Source organism: Prionailurus bengalensis, chromosome B1, assembly GCF_016509475.1.
Source record: "Prionailurus bengalensis isolate Pbe53 chromosome B1, Fcat_Pben_1.1_paternal_pri, whole genome shotgun sequence".
NCBI lineage: Eukaryota > Metazoa > Chordata > Mammalia > Carnivora > Felidae > Prionailurus > Prionailurus bengalensis.
The window spans coordinates 82,243,421-82,257,044 of NC_057344.1; the positions used below are offsets into that span (position 1 = coordinate 82,243,421).

General features: G+C 38.5%; 1 protein-coding gene across 2 annotated transcripts in view; it reads left to right on the plus strand.

Annotated features, from left to right (window-relative positions):
* Positions 1–13,624, plus strand: part of ANAPC10 (anaphase promoting complex subunit 10) — a 105,278-nt gene that overhangs the window by 24,328 nt on the left and 67,326 nt on the right. The window lies entirely within an intron of this gene.

The following is a 13,624-nucleotide window of genomic DNA, read 5'->3' on the forward strand; positions in this document are numbered from 1 at the left end:
ATTTATTGTCAAGTTAGCTAACATGCACTGTATACAGTGTGCTCTTGGCTTCAGGAGTAGGTTCCCATGATTCATCACTTACATACAACACCCAGTGCTCATCCTAACAAGTGCCCTCCTTAATGCCCATCACCCATTACCCCTCCCCCCTCCATCAACCCTCAATTTGTTCTCTGTATTTAAGAGTCTCTTATGGTTTGCCTCCCTCTTTGTTTGTAACTATTTTTTTTTTCCCTTCCCTTCCCCCCTGGTCCTCTGTTAAGTTTCTCAAATTACACATATGAGTGAAAACATGTGATATCTGTCTTTCTCTGACTTATTTCACTTAGCATGATACTCTTCAGTTCCATCCATATTGTTGCAAATGGCAAGATTTCATTCATTTTCATTGCCGAGTAGTATTCTATTATATATATGTACCACATCTTCTTTATCCATTCATCAGTTAATGGATATTTGGGCTCTTTCCATAATTTGGCTATTGTTGATAGCGCTGCTATAAACATTGGGGTGCATGTGACCCTATGAATCAGCACTCCTGGATCCTTTGGATAAATTCTTGGTAGTGTTATTGCTCTACAGCTATTTTTATTCTTAGATAAATTAACTTGCCAAGATCACACAGCAAATGAGTGGCAGAATTGCAACTGAAGGCAAGTGCTCTGACCTGAGAACTTGTGCTTTTAACCATTATACTGTATAGCCTAGAGCAAATTTTTTCCATGACAACAAAGTTTATCACTTAAAACTGATATAATGAGTGTCCTAATTTAATTGTATTATATTAGAATAGCAGGCTTTTTTTTTTTTTACAAATACAATTTTATATGGAAGGCTAGCATATTGAACAAATAATTTTAAAAAATCTGTGAAATTTATCAGGCGTTAAATAGTTGTTGATATATATCATTTTTAAGTGGTCCTCCAAATATCTTTGTAAGCTGTAGGCACTATCATTTTTCTTATTTTACAGATGAAGAAACTAAAACTTAGAAAAATTAAGTAATTTGTTCAGGCCACACCCTATGCAGTTACAGAGGGTGGATGTGATCTAGCAGTCTAGACTTAAAAAACATTTTGTAATTAGTATTCAGCTGTTTCTCAAGCTTATTAAAACACTCAGGAACTTAAGGCCCTCCATGCTTAACTCAGCCCTTGATGTCACTAGGGAAACCCAAGGTTTTGAGGAACACTTTTTCTTCTTCTTTTTTTATTTTATTAAAAATTTTTAAAATTATTTTTTTATCTATTATTTTTTATTTTGAGAGAGAGAGAGAGAAAATGCAAGCAAGGGAAGGGCAGAGAAAAAGGGAGAGAGAGAATCCCAAGCAGGCTCTGCACTGCCAGTGTGTTGCCTGATGCCGGACTTGAAGTCATGAACTGTGAGGTCATGACCTGAGCTAAAATTAAGAATTGGACGCTTAACCGACTGATCAACCCAAGTGCTTCGAGGAACACATTTTTAAACAAGTGTTTTACAAAAAGGGAAGTTGATTAAGAATTTTGAAACAATCTCCTACTTAGAGAAAAGTTGCAAGTATCATACAAGTTTTTTTCCTCTAAATCATTTCAGAGTAAGTTACCAATATATATTTCAGCTCTTCAGAATGTTTTTGTATGTCATTCCTATAAACAAAGGCATTCTCCTACATAACCATAATACATCCTTAGAAAATTAACATTGATACATTTAATTCTACAGCCCCATTCCTGTTCTACCAATTGTGCGAGTAGAGTTGAATCACAGGTTCAATTTGGATGTCACGTCTCTTTAGTCTCTTTTAATCTGGAACATTTCTTCACTCTTAACTTTCATGATCTTGGCACTTTTAAAGATAATAGGCCAGTTATATAGTTTTATTTATATTTAATACATTTCTTAAAAAGTTTATTTATTTATTTTGAGAGACAGAATGTGGGGGAGAGGCAGAGAGACAGGGAAAGAGAGAATTCCAGGCAAGCTCCTTACTGCAGAGACTGATCCAGGACTCAAACTCATGAACTATGAGATCGTGACCTGGGTGGAAGTTGGAGGCTTAACTGACTGAGCCACACAGGTGCCCCTAGACCAGTTATGTTAACGAATGTCCCTCAATTTGCGTTTTATAATGTCTATACTTTCTGCTCAGTCATCTCTGTTGATTAGTTTTAGGTTTTTAAAAAGTACTAGTTAACAGATGAACACTAAGACCTATCTTGTGGCGGCACTGTGGTTTCAGCACTCAGACATCTTTGTAAAAAGGCAGTTGTGCAATTAGTGAATAGTTTATTGCATTTCTCCCTTAATTTCTTTTTTTTAATATATGAAATTTATTGTCAAATTGGTTTCCATACAACACCCAGTGCTTATCCCAAAAGATGCCCTCCTCAATGCCCATCATCCCCCTCCCCTCCCTCCCACCCCCCATCAACCCTCAGTTTTTTTCAGTTTTTAAGAGTCTCTTATGTTTTGGCTCCCTCCCTCTCTTTTTTTTTTTTTTTTTTCCTTTTTTTTCCCCTTCCCCTCCCCCATGAGAAATTTTGGTAAGTTTGTCAGGATCCACACAAGAGTGAAAACATGTGGTATCTGTCTTTCTCTGTATGGCTTATTTCACTTAGCATAACACTCTCCAGTTCCATCCACTTTGCTACAAAGAGCCATATTTCATTCTTTCTCATTGCCATGTAGTACTCCATTGTGTATATAAACCACAATTTCTTTATCCATTCGTCAGTTGATGGACATTTAGGCTCTTTCCATAATTTGGCTATTGTAGAGAGTGCTGCTATAAACATTGGGGTACAGTGCCTCTATGAGTCAGCACTCCTGTATCCTTTGGATAAATTCCTAACAGTGCTACTGCTCGGTCATAGGGTAGGTCTATTTTTAATTTTTTGAGGAACCTCCACACTGTTTTCCCGAGTGGCTGCACCAGTTTGCATTGCCACCAACAGTGCAAAAGGGTTCCGTTTCTCCACATTCTCTCCAGCATCTATAGTCTCCTGATTTGTTCATTTTGGCCACTCTGACTGGCGTGAGGTGATACCTGAGTGTGGTTTTGATTTGTATTTCCCTGATGAGGAGCGATGTTGAGCATCTTTTCATGTGCCTGTTGGCCATCTGGATGTCTTCTTTAGAGAAGTGTCTAATTAGGTTTTCTGCCCATTTCTTCACTGGGTTATTTGTTTTTTGGGTGTGGAGTTTGGTGAGCTCTTTATAGATTTTGGATACTAGCCCTTTGTCTGATATGTCATTTGCAAATATCTTTTCCCATTCCGTTGGTTGCCTTTTAGTTTTGTTGGTTGTTTCCTTTGCTGTGCAGAAGCTTTTTATCTTCATAAGGTCCCAGTAGTTCATTTTTGCATTTAATTCCCTTGCCTTTGGGGATGTGTCGAGTAAGAAATTGCTGCGGCTGAGGTCAGAGAGGTCCTTTCCTGCTTTCTCCTCTAGGGTTTTGATGGTTTCCTGTCTCACATTCAGGTCCTTTATCCATTTTGAGTTTATTTTTGTGAATGGTGTAAGAAAGTGGTCTAGTTTCATTTTTCTGCATGTTGCTGTCCAGTTCTCCCAGCACCATTTGTTAAAGAGACTGTCTTTTTTCCATTGGATGTTCTTTCCTGCTTTGTCGAAGATGAGTTGGCCATACGTTTGTGGGTCTAGTTCTGGGGTTTCTATTCTATTCCATTGGTGTATGTGTCTGTTTTTGTGCCAATACCATGCTGTCTTGATGATGACAGCTTTGTAGTAGAGGCTAAAGTCTGGGATTGTGATGCCTCCTGCTTTGGTCTTCTTCTTCAAAATTACTTTGGCTATTTCAGGCCTTTTGTGGTTCCATATGAATTTTAGGATTGCTTGTTCTAGCTTCGAGAAGAATGCTGGTGCAATTTTGATTGGGATTGCACTGAATGTGTAGATAGCTTTGGGTAGTATTGACATTTTAACAATATTTATTCTTCCAATCTATGAGCATGGAATGTTTTTCCATTTCTTTATATCTTCTTCAATTTCCTTCATAAGCTTTCGATAGTTTTCAGCATACAGATCTTTTACATCTTTGGTTAGATTTATTCCTAGGTATTTTGTGCTTCTTGGTGCAATTGTGAATGGGATCAGTTTCTTTATTTGTCTTACTGTTGCTTCATTATCAGTGTATAAGAATGCAACTGATTTCTGTACATTGATTTTGTATCCTGCAACGTTGCTGAATTCATGTATCAGTTCTAGCAGACTTTTAGTGGAGTCTATCGGATTTTCCATGTATAATATCATGTCATCTGCAAAAAGTGAAAGCTTGACTTCATCTTTGCCAATTTTGATGCCTTTGATTTCCTTTTGTTGTCTGATTGCTGATGCTAGCACTTCCAACACTATGTTAAACAACAGCAGTGAGAGTGGACATCCCTGTCGTGTTCCTGATCTCAGGGGGAAAGCTCTCAGTTTTTCCCCATTGAGGATGATACTAGCTGTGGGCTTTTCATAAATGGCTTTTATGATGTTTAAGTAAGTTCCTTCTATCCTGACTTTCTCGAGGGTTTTTATTAAGAAAGGATGCTGAATTTTGTCAAATGCTTTTTCTGCATCAATTGACAGGATCACATGGTTCTTTTCTTTTTATTAATGTGATGTATCATATTGATTGATTTGCGAATGTTGAACCAGCCCTGCATCCCAGGAATAGAATCCCACTTGATCAAGGTGAATAATTCTTTTTATAAGCTGTTGAATTCGATTTGCTAGTATCTTATTGAGAATTTTTGCATCCATATTCATCAGGGATATTGGCCTGTAGTTCTCTTTTTTTACTGGGTCTCTGTCTGGTTTAGGAATCAAAGTAATACTGGCTTCATAGAATGAGTCTGCAAGTTTTCCTTCCCTTTCTATTTTTTGGAATAGCTTTAGAAGGATAGGTATTATCTCTGCTTTAAATGTCTGGTAGAATTCCCCAGGGAAGCCATCTGGTCCTGGACTCTTACTTGTTGGGAGATTTTTGATAACTGATTCAATTTCTTTGCTGGTTATGGGCCTGTTCAAGCTTTCTGTTTCCTCCTGTTTGAGTTTTGGAAGTGTGTGGGTGTTGAGGAATTTGTCCATTTCTTCCAGGTTGTCCAGTTTGTTGGCATATAATTTTTCATAGTATTCCCTGACAATTGCTTGTATTTCTGAGGGATTGGTTGTAATAATTCCATTATCATTCATGATTTTATCTATTTGGGTCATCTCCCTTTTCTTTTTGAGAAGCCTGGCTAGAGGTTTATCAATTTTGTTTATTTTTTCAAAAAACCAACTCTTGGTTTCATTGATCTGCTCTACAGTTGTTTTAGATTCTATATTGTTTATTTCTGCTCTGATCTTTATTATTTCTCTTCTTCTGCTGGGTTTGGGGTGTCTTTGCTGCTCTGCTTCTATTTCCTTTAGGTGTGCTGTTAGATTTTGTATTTGGGATTTTTCTTGTTTCTTGAGATAGGCCTGGATTGCAATGTATTTTGCTTTCAGGACTGCCTTCACTGCATCCCAAAGCGTTTGGATTGTTGTATTTTCATTTTCGTTTGTTTCCATATATTTTTTAATTTCTTCTCTAATTGCCTGGTTGACCCACTCATTCTTTAGTAGGGTGTTCTTTAACCTCCATGCTTTTGGAGGTTTTCCAGACTTTTTCCTGTGGTTGATTTCAAGCTTCATAGCATTGTGGTCCGAAAGTATGCATGGTATGATCTCAATTCTTGTATACTTATGAAGGGTTGTTTTGTGACCCAGTATGTGATCTATCTTGGAGAATGTTCCATGTGCACTCGAGAAGAAAGTATATTCTGTTGCTTTGGGATGCAGAGTTCTAAATATATCTGTCAAGTCTATCTGATCCAATGTCTCATTCAGGGCCCTTCTTTCTTTATTGACCGTGTGTCTAGATGATCTATCCATTTCTGTAAGTGGAGTGTTAAAGTCCCCTGCAATCACCACATTCTTATCAATAAGGTTGCTTATGTTTATGAGTAATTGTTTTATATATTTGGGGGCTCCCGTATTCGGTGCATAGACATTTATAATTGTTAGGTCTTCTTGATGGATAGACCCTGTAATTATTATATAATCCCTTTCTTCGTCTCTTGTTACACCCTTTAATTTAAAGTCTGGTTTGTCTGATAAAAGTATGGCTACTCCAGCTTTCTTTTGACTTCCAGTAGCATGATAAATAGTTCTCCATCCCCTCACTTTCAATCTGAAAGTGTCCTCAGGTCTAAAATGAGTCTCTTGTAGACAGCAAATGTATGGGTCTTGTTTTTTTATCCATTCTGATACCCTATGTCTTTTGGTTGGCTCATTTAATCCATTTACATTCAGTGTTATTATAGAAAGATATGGGTTTAGCGTCATTGTGATGTCTGTATGTTTCATGCGTGTAGCGATGTCTCTGGTACTTTGTCTCACAGGATCCCCCTTAGGATCTCTTGTAGGGCTGGTTTAGTGGTGACGAATTCCTTCAGTTTTTGTTTGGGAAGACCTTTATCTCTCCTTCTATTCTAAATGACAGACTTGCTGGATAAAGGATTCTCGGCTGCATATTTTTTTCTGTTCATCACATTGAAGATCTCCTGCCATTCCTTTCTGGCCTGCCAAGTTTCAGTAGAGAGATCAGTCACGAGTCTTACAGGTCTCCCTTTATATGTTAGGGCATGTTTATCCCTCGCAGCTTTCAGTATTTTCTCTTTATCCTTGTATTTTGCCAGTTTCACTATGATATGTCGTGCAGAAGATCGATTCAAGTTACGTCTGAAGGGAGTTCTCTGTGCCTCTTGGATTTCAATGCCTTTTTCCTTCCCCAGATCAGAGACGTTCTCAGCTGTTATTTCTTCAAGTACCCCTTCAGCACCTTTCCCTCTCTCTTCCTCCTCTGGAATACCAATTATGCGTAGATTATTTCTCTTTAGTGCATCACTTAGTTCTCTAATTTTCCCCTCATACTCCTGGATTTTTTTTATCTCCCTTTTTCTCAGCTTCCTCTTTTTCCATAATTTTATCTTCTAGTACACCTATTCTCTCCTGTGCCTCTTCAGTCCGAGCTGTGGTCGTCTCCATTTTATTTTGCAGCACATTAATAGCATTTTTTAGCTCCTCCTGGCTGTTCCTTAACCCCTTGATCTCTGTAGCAATAGATTCTCTGCTGTCCTTTATACTGTTTTCAAGCCCAGCGATTAATTTTATGACTATTATTCTAAATTCACTTTCTGTTATATTGTTTAAATTGTTTTTGATCAGTTAGTTAGCTGTCGTTATTTCCTGGAGATTCTTTTGAGGGGAATTCTTCCGTTTCGTCATTTTGGATAGTCTCTGGAGTGGTGAGGAACTGCAGGGCACTTCCCCTGTGCTGTCTTGAATAACTTGTGTTGGTGGGTGGGGCCGCAGTCAGACCTGATGTCTGCCCCCAGCCCACCACTGGGGCCACAGTCAGACTGGTGTGTATTTTCTCTTCCCCTCTCTTAGGGGCAGGATTCACTGTGGGGTGGCATGGCCCATCTGGGCTACTTGCACACTGCCAGGCTTGTGGTGCTGGAGATCTGGTGTATTAGCTGGGGTGGATCGGCAGGGTGCACAAGGGCGGGAGGGGCAGGCTCAGCTCCCTTTTCCTTCAGAGATCCGCTTCGGGAGGGGCCCTGCGGCACTGGGAGGGAGTCAGACCTGCCGCTGGAGGGATGGATCCACAGAAGCACAGCCTTGGGTGTTTGCGCGGTGCAGGCAAGTTCCCTGGCAGGAACTGGTTCCCTTTTGGATTTTGGCTGGGGGATGGGCAAGGGAGATGGCGCTGGCGAGCGCCTTTGTTCCCCGCCACGCTGTGCTGTGTTGTCCAGGGCTCAACAACTCTCCCTCTCGTTGTCCTCCAGCCCTCCTGTTTCCGAGCAGAGCTGTTAACTTATAACCTTCCAGATGTTAAGTCCCGCTTGCTGTCAGAACACACTCCGTCCGGCCCCTCTGCTTTTGCAAGCCAGACTCGGGGCCTCTGCTTGGCCGGCGGCTGCCCCTCTGCCCGGCTCCCTCCCGCCAGTCCGTGGAGTGCGCATGGCCTCTCCACCCTTCATACCCTCTTCCGTGGGCCTCTCGTCCATGCTTGCCTCCAGAGAATCCGTTCTGCTAGTCTTCTGGCGATTTTCTGCGTTATTTAGGCAGGTGTGGGTGGAATCTAAGTGATCCACAGGATGCGGTGAGCCCAGTGTCCCTCTCCCTTATTTTCAAAAAGCAGAGCAAATGGAAAAATCAAAGTGCTGATGCCGTTAAAAAAATAATAAGTAGTAGGGGGTGCCTGGATGGCTTAGTTAGTTAGGTGTCTGACTCTTGGTTTCAGCTCAGGTCACAATCTCATGGTTTATGAGATTGAGCTCTGCATTGGGCTCTGCACTGACAGCAAGGAGCATGTTTGGGATTCTCTGCCTGCCTCTCCCCACTTGTGCTCTATCTCTCTCAAAATAAAGAAATTAATTTTAAAAAATAGGTACTAAGCTAAAGACAATTGCAACTACATTAGAAATTGTCAACCTCAACTGGATATTTATTGGACTTTACCAGTCAACTACACTTTGAGTTATGAATGAAAAAAAATTAAAGGAAATGTTAGCAATTTACTGTCAAGTATTATGACTAAAACGTGATACAATTTAGGATGGGGTAACTTTTTTTTGTTCTTAGGAGCCAACTTTCATACCTCCATTATGTAAGTCCCATGCTCAACTTTCTTCCATTTGATTTTCATATTGTGTTTGTGAGTATATTATGCACTAATTTAACACTTACTGTGTTGAAAAAATTAAATTACAAATAAGCTTGAAAGAGGTTCAATTGGGATTTTATACAGTTGGCCCTTGAACAGCACAGGGGTTAGGGACTCTCCTGCGCAGTTGAAAATTTGCGTGTAACTTTTGAATCCCCAAAAACTTAACTAGTAATAGCTTATTGTTGACTGGAATCCTTATCAATAACATAGTTGATTAACACATATCATGTATGTTATGTGTATTATACACTATATCCTTACAGTAAAGCTAGAAAAAATGTTATTAAGAAAATCATAAGGAAAATACATTTGCAGTCCTATACTGTGTTTGTTGAAAAAAATCTGAGTATGAGTGGACCATGCAGTTCAAACTCATGTTCTTCAAGGGTCAACTGTATTCTGTTAAGTTGAAACAGAATTTTTGACTCCTTAGATATTCTTTCCTTCACAGAAAATAAACAACTTTTAATTCTTGTAGCAGTCCCTTGGCTAGTTGAGCATGTAGATTTTAGTAATAATTGGTATGCATTATCGATGTGTCAAGATGGACTTGAAGTGCATAATCACAAGGTAGCGTTTACTTTTATACTTCATTGTCCTTTTAAATTAGGGGCACATTCTTTCCTTGCCCTGGATGAGAATTCTCCTGGCTGTTAGTATGACATTTTGGGGTAGTATAAACATTTCTTTCTTCATTTCAAATAGAAAAAGAGAGAAATTAAAAATGTCTTCAAATAGCAAAATTTAGAAATTAAAACATTTCATCCTAGCTATAGTGATAATCTAGCCATCCTGACTAATAGTGAAAGCCTCAGACTTGCTTTAAAGTTCCTTTTAAGGTTTCTTCCTGTCCTTAAGCTTCAATCTGTTGTAATTGGAAGAAGGTGTGGTTTGCTTTTCTTTCCCTACCTAGCTTTTATTTGTCTTCTTCTGAATTCTTAATTAATTTCTGAACTCCCCAAGCCTGCTAGTATGGGAGTGGAGGAGGGAAACTTACAATTGCCAGTTCTATCTTGATGATCTAGCGTTGGTGCTCTCCTTACTTGACTGTATGTTTTAAAGCTAACCTTATCTTATGGATGCTTTTGTGGGTTGAATCTAGTTCCACAATCACTTAATGCTATGGATAATTCACCTGCAATTCTTTTGATGAAGGTGCATTTATCATTTACTCCTTCCTCAAATCCTAGGCCTCTGGTGATACCTCTAGCTTCCTGCAGAGGACTGTTCTTTCTTACTAGACAGAAACTAATATAACCTGCCAGGTTATCAGGTTGATGAAGTTCTATTCAGGCTGATGAAGTTTCTAGTATGCTGAGGCTTTTTTTAGTGAATAGGTGTTGGAATTTCTCAAATGCCATTTCTGCATCTATTTATGTGATCATATGGTTTTTCTTCTTTAGTCTGTTGAGATGGTGATTTCATTGATTTTTAAATTATAAAATATACATAAGATATACCATTTTTAAGTGTATAGTTTAGTGGCATAAATTGCATTCACATTGTGGTACTGTCACCACTATCCATCTCTAGAACTTTTTATCATCCCAAACCCAAATTCTGCACTCATTGAACAGTAACTCTCCACCCCCTCCTTTCCCCAGTTCATGATCAACACTGTTTTACTTATCTTTCTCTGTATTTAACTGTTTTTCTTTTTCTGTATTAATCTGTATTTGATCTATGTATTTAACTGTTTTAGGCATCTCATGTAAATGCAATCATATAATATTTGTCCTTTGGTATCTAGCTTAACTTAGCGTATGTGTTCAAGGTCCACCCATGTAGCATGTGTCAGAATTTCATTCCCTTTTAAGTCTGAATAATATTCTCTTGTATGACTATACCACATTTTGTTAATCCCTTCATTTACCGATGGACATTTGGATTATTTTCACCCTATGGCTATTGTTAATAACGCTGCTGTGAACATGAATGTACAAGTTATTTTTGTGTGTATACTCAGAAGTGGAATTGCCTGATCAATGGTAATTCTGTGTTTGGTTTTTTGGGTACCGCCATACTGATTTCCACAGCAGCTGCACCATTTTACAACCCACCTGCCTCACACCACCAGCACTATACAAGCCATCCAGTTTCTCTAAATCCATGCCAACACTTATTTCCTTCCTTATTTCTTTTCTTCCTTCCTTTCTCTCTTTTTTTAAAAAAGTTTATTTTAAGGTAGAGATAGAGTGCAGGAGAGGCAGAGAAAGAGGGAGAGAAAGAACCCCAAGCAGACTTCCATGCTGTCAGCACAGAGCCTGATGCAGGGCTCAAACTCACAACTTCAAGATCATGACCTGAGTCGAAATCAAGAATTGGAAGAAGCTTAACCAACTGAGCCACCCACGTGCCCCTATCTTTTCTTTTATACCTGGTGTTGATATTTTTTATCATTTCTCTTTTTGGTTTCCCTGGTCAGACTAGCTAGAGATTTATCAATTTTATTGATCTTTACTATTAGCTTATGAAGTGTATGTCTTTCTTTATCTAATGTTAAGTTTTAGAATGTGAGTAGTAGTTCTGAGATTTACAATACGCATCTTCAACTTATCACAGTCTACCTTCAAATAATACAACATTTCACATAAAATACAAGAATCTTACTACTCTTTACTCCTATTTTCACATTTTCGTTTATGCTGCTATTGTCATTTACTTTATTTCTACATTTGTTACAAAGCCCAAAACATATTGCTTTAAAGTATCTTTAGAAAACTTTTTTTTTGTGAACTTTGTTCACAAAACAATGTGAAAAATGTTTTGTGTTTGCTCACATATTTATCATTTACAGTGCTCTTTATTCTTTTTCATAGATTCACATTTCTGATCTGGTATTTTCTTTCCTTCTAAAGAACTTTCTTTAACATTACTCATAATGCAAATTTATTGGTGATCAATTCTCACAGCTTTTGTTTGAAAATGTTTTGTCTTCATTTAAAAAATTATCTTTCGGGGCGCCTGGGTGGCGCAGTCGGTTAAGCGTCCGACTTCAGCCAGGTCACGATCTCGCGGTCTGTGAGTTCGAGCCCCGTGTCGGGCTCTGGGCTGATGGCTCAGAGCCTGGAACCTGTTTCCGATTCTGTGTCTCCCTCTCTCTCTGCCCCTCCCCCGTTCATGCTCTGTCTCTCTCTGTCCCAAAAATAAATAAACGTTGAAAAAAAAAAATTAAAAAAAAAAATCTTTCACTGGGTATTGAATTCTAGGTTGTTTCTTTCCTTTAACACTTTAAAGATGCTGTTCATCATTATTTCTGATATGAAGTTTGTTGTCTTATCTTTGTTTTTCTGTATTTAATGTGTCTCCCCATGTCCCCACCACAGCTTTTAAGATTTTTTTTATCACTATTTTTTTTAAGCAGTGTGATTATGACTTATCATTATATGGATTTCTTTATGTTTATCCTTTTAGAGTTCATTGACCTTCTTGAATCTGTGGGTAGTTTTTATCAAATTTGGAAAAATTTTGGCTATAATTTTTTCAAATGCTTTCTATTTACCCCACTTTTTCCCCCTGGGACTCATACATGTTAGTCTGCTTTATACTATTATTCTATTTATTTATTTTATTTATTTCCTTTGTAATGTTTATTTATTTTTGAGACAGAGGGCGACAGAGTGCAAGTGGGGGACGGTCAGAGAAAGAGGTCTGAGCTGTCAGCATAGAACCTGATGTGGGGCACGAACGCATGAACCACGAGATCATGACCTGAGCCGAAATCAGTTGCTCAACAGACTAAGCCACCCAGGCGCCTCTATTTTTCTCTTTATTTTAATGAGGGATGAGAGCTCTTTGTTTTCTATGGTTTATTTTGGAGAGTTTCTAGAGTTATATCATTATGTTCATGATCTTCTGCAGTGTTTAAAATGCTGTTAATCCCATCCAGTGAATTTCTTGTGTCAGATTGTTTTCCATGTCCACAAATTCCATTTAAAAAAGTATTTTTCATCTTTCCACATTATGCTCATGTTTTCTTTTAATTCTTTGAACATCTTTAAGGCAGGCTATATTTTCCAGTATGCTCACAATATTACTTTCTAATACACATGCTCTTCTACAACTTTGCTGCTGCCTAATCAAGACATGGCATCTGTGTCTCCTCAATTGAAATGGGTCAGGCCCTTGTGGATCTCTTGCTTGATGGTAAAGATATTATGACACTGTCATTTCTAATGCTAAGTCATAAAACGTGTATAACTTCTGCCTTGTTTTCTCTCTTTTATGGGATAACCATTTGCCTTGCTGTGAGAAAACCCACATCAAGTGGAGAAGCCCATGAAAAAATGAATCAAAAGTCAAAGCCTTAGCTAAGCTCTCATCTAACAACCAGTACCAGCTTTCTTTCCATATTAGTGAATCATCTTGGAAGCAGATCCTTTAGATCTCAAGTCAAGTTGTCACACCTGATGCTGTGTAGAACTTCCCTTCTGAGCCTTGCCCAAATTCCAGATTCATAAAATAATGATTATTTTTTAAGCCAGAAAGTTTTTTTTAATGTTTATTTATTTTTGAAAGACAGAGACAGAGCATGAGTGGGGGAGGGGCAGAGAGAGACAGAAACACAGAATCCAAAGCAGGCTCCAGGCTCTGAGCTGTCAGCATAGAGCCTGACACAGGTCTTGAACCCACGAGCTGAGAGGTCATAACCTAAACCGAAGTCCGATGCTTAACTGACAGAGCCACTCAGGTGCCCCTAGGCCACAAAGTTTTGAATGGTTTGCTATATACATGTAGGTATTTATATTTTCTCTTTTAATTCTATCATCTCAGGACACTTCTTCAGAACAGTGGTGTATAACTGGGGGGAAGTTCTGACTCCTTTGAGAATATGATGGAAGCTAAAAAGCATCTTCCATGAAAATTAATACATACCCGTTCAT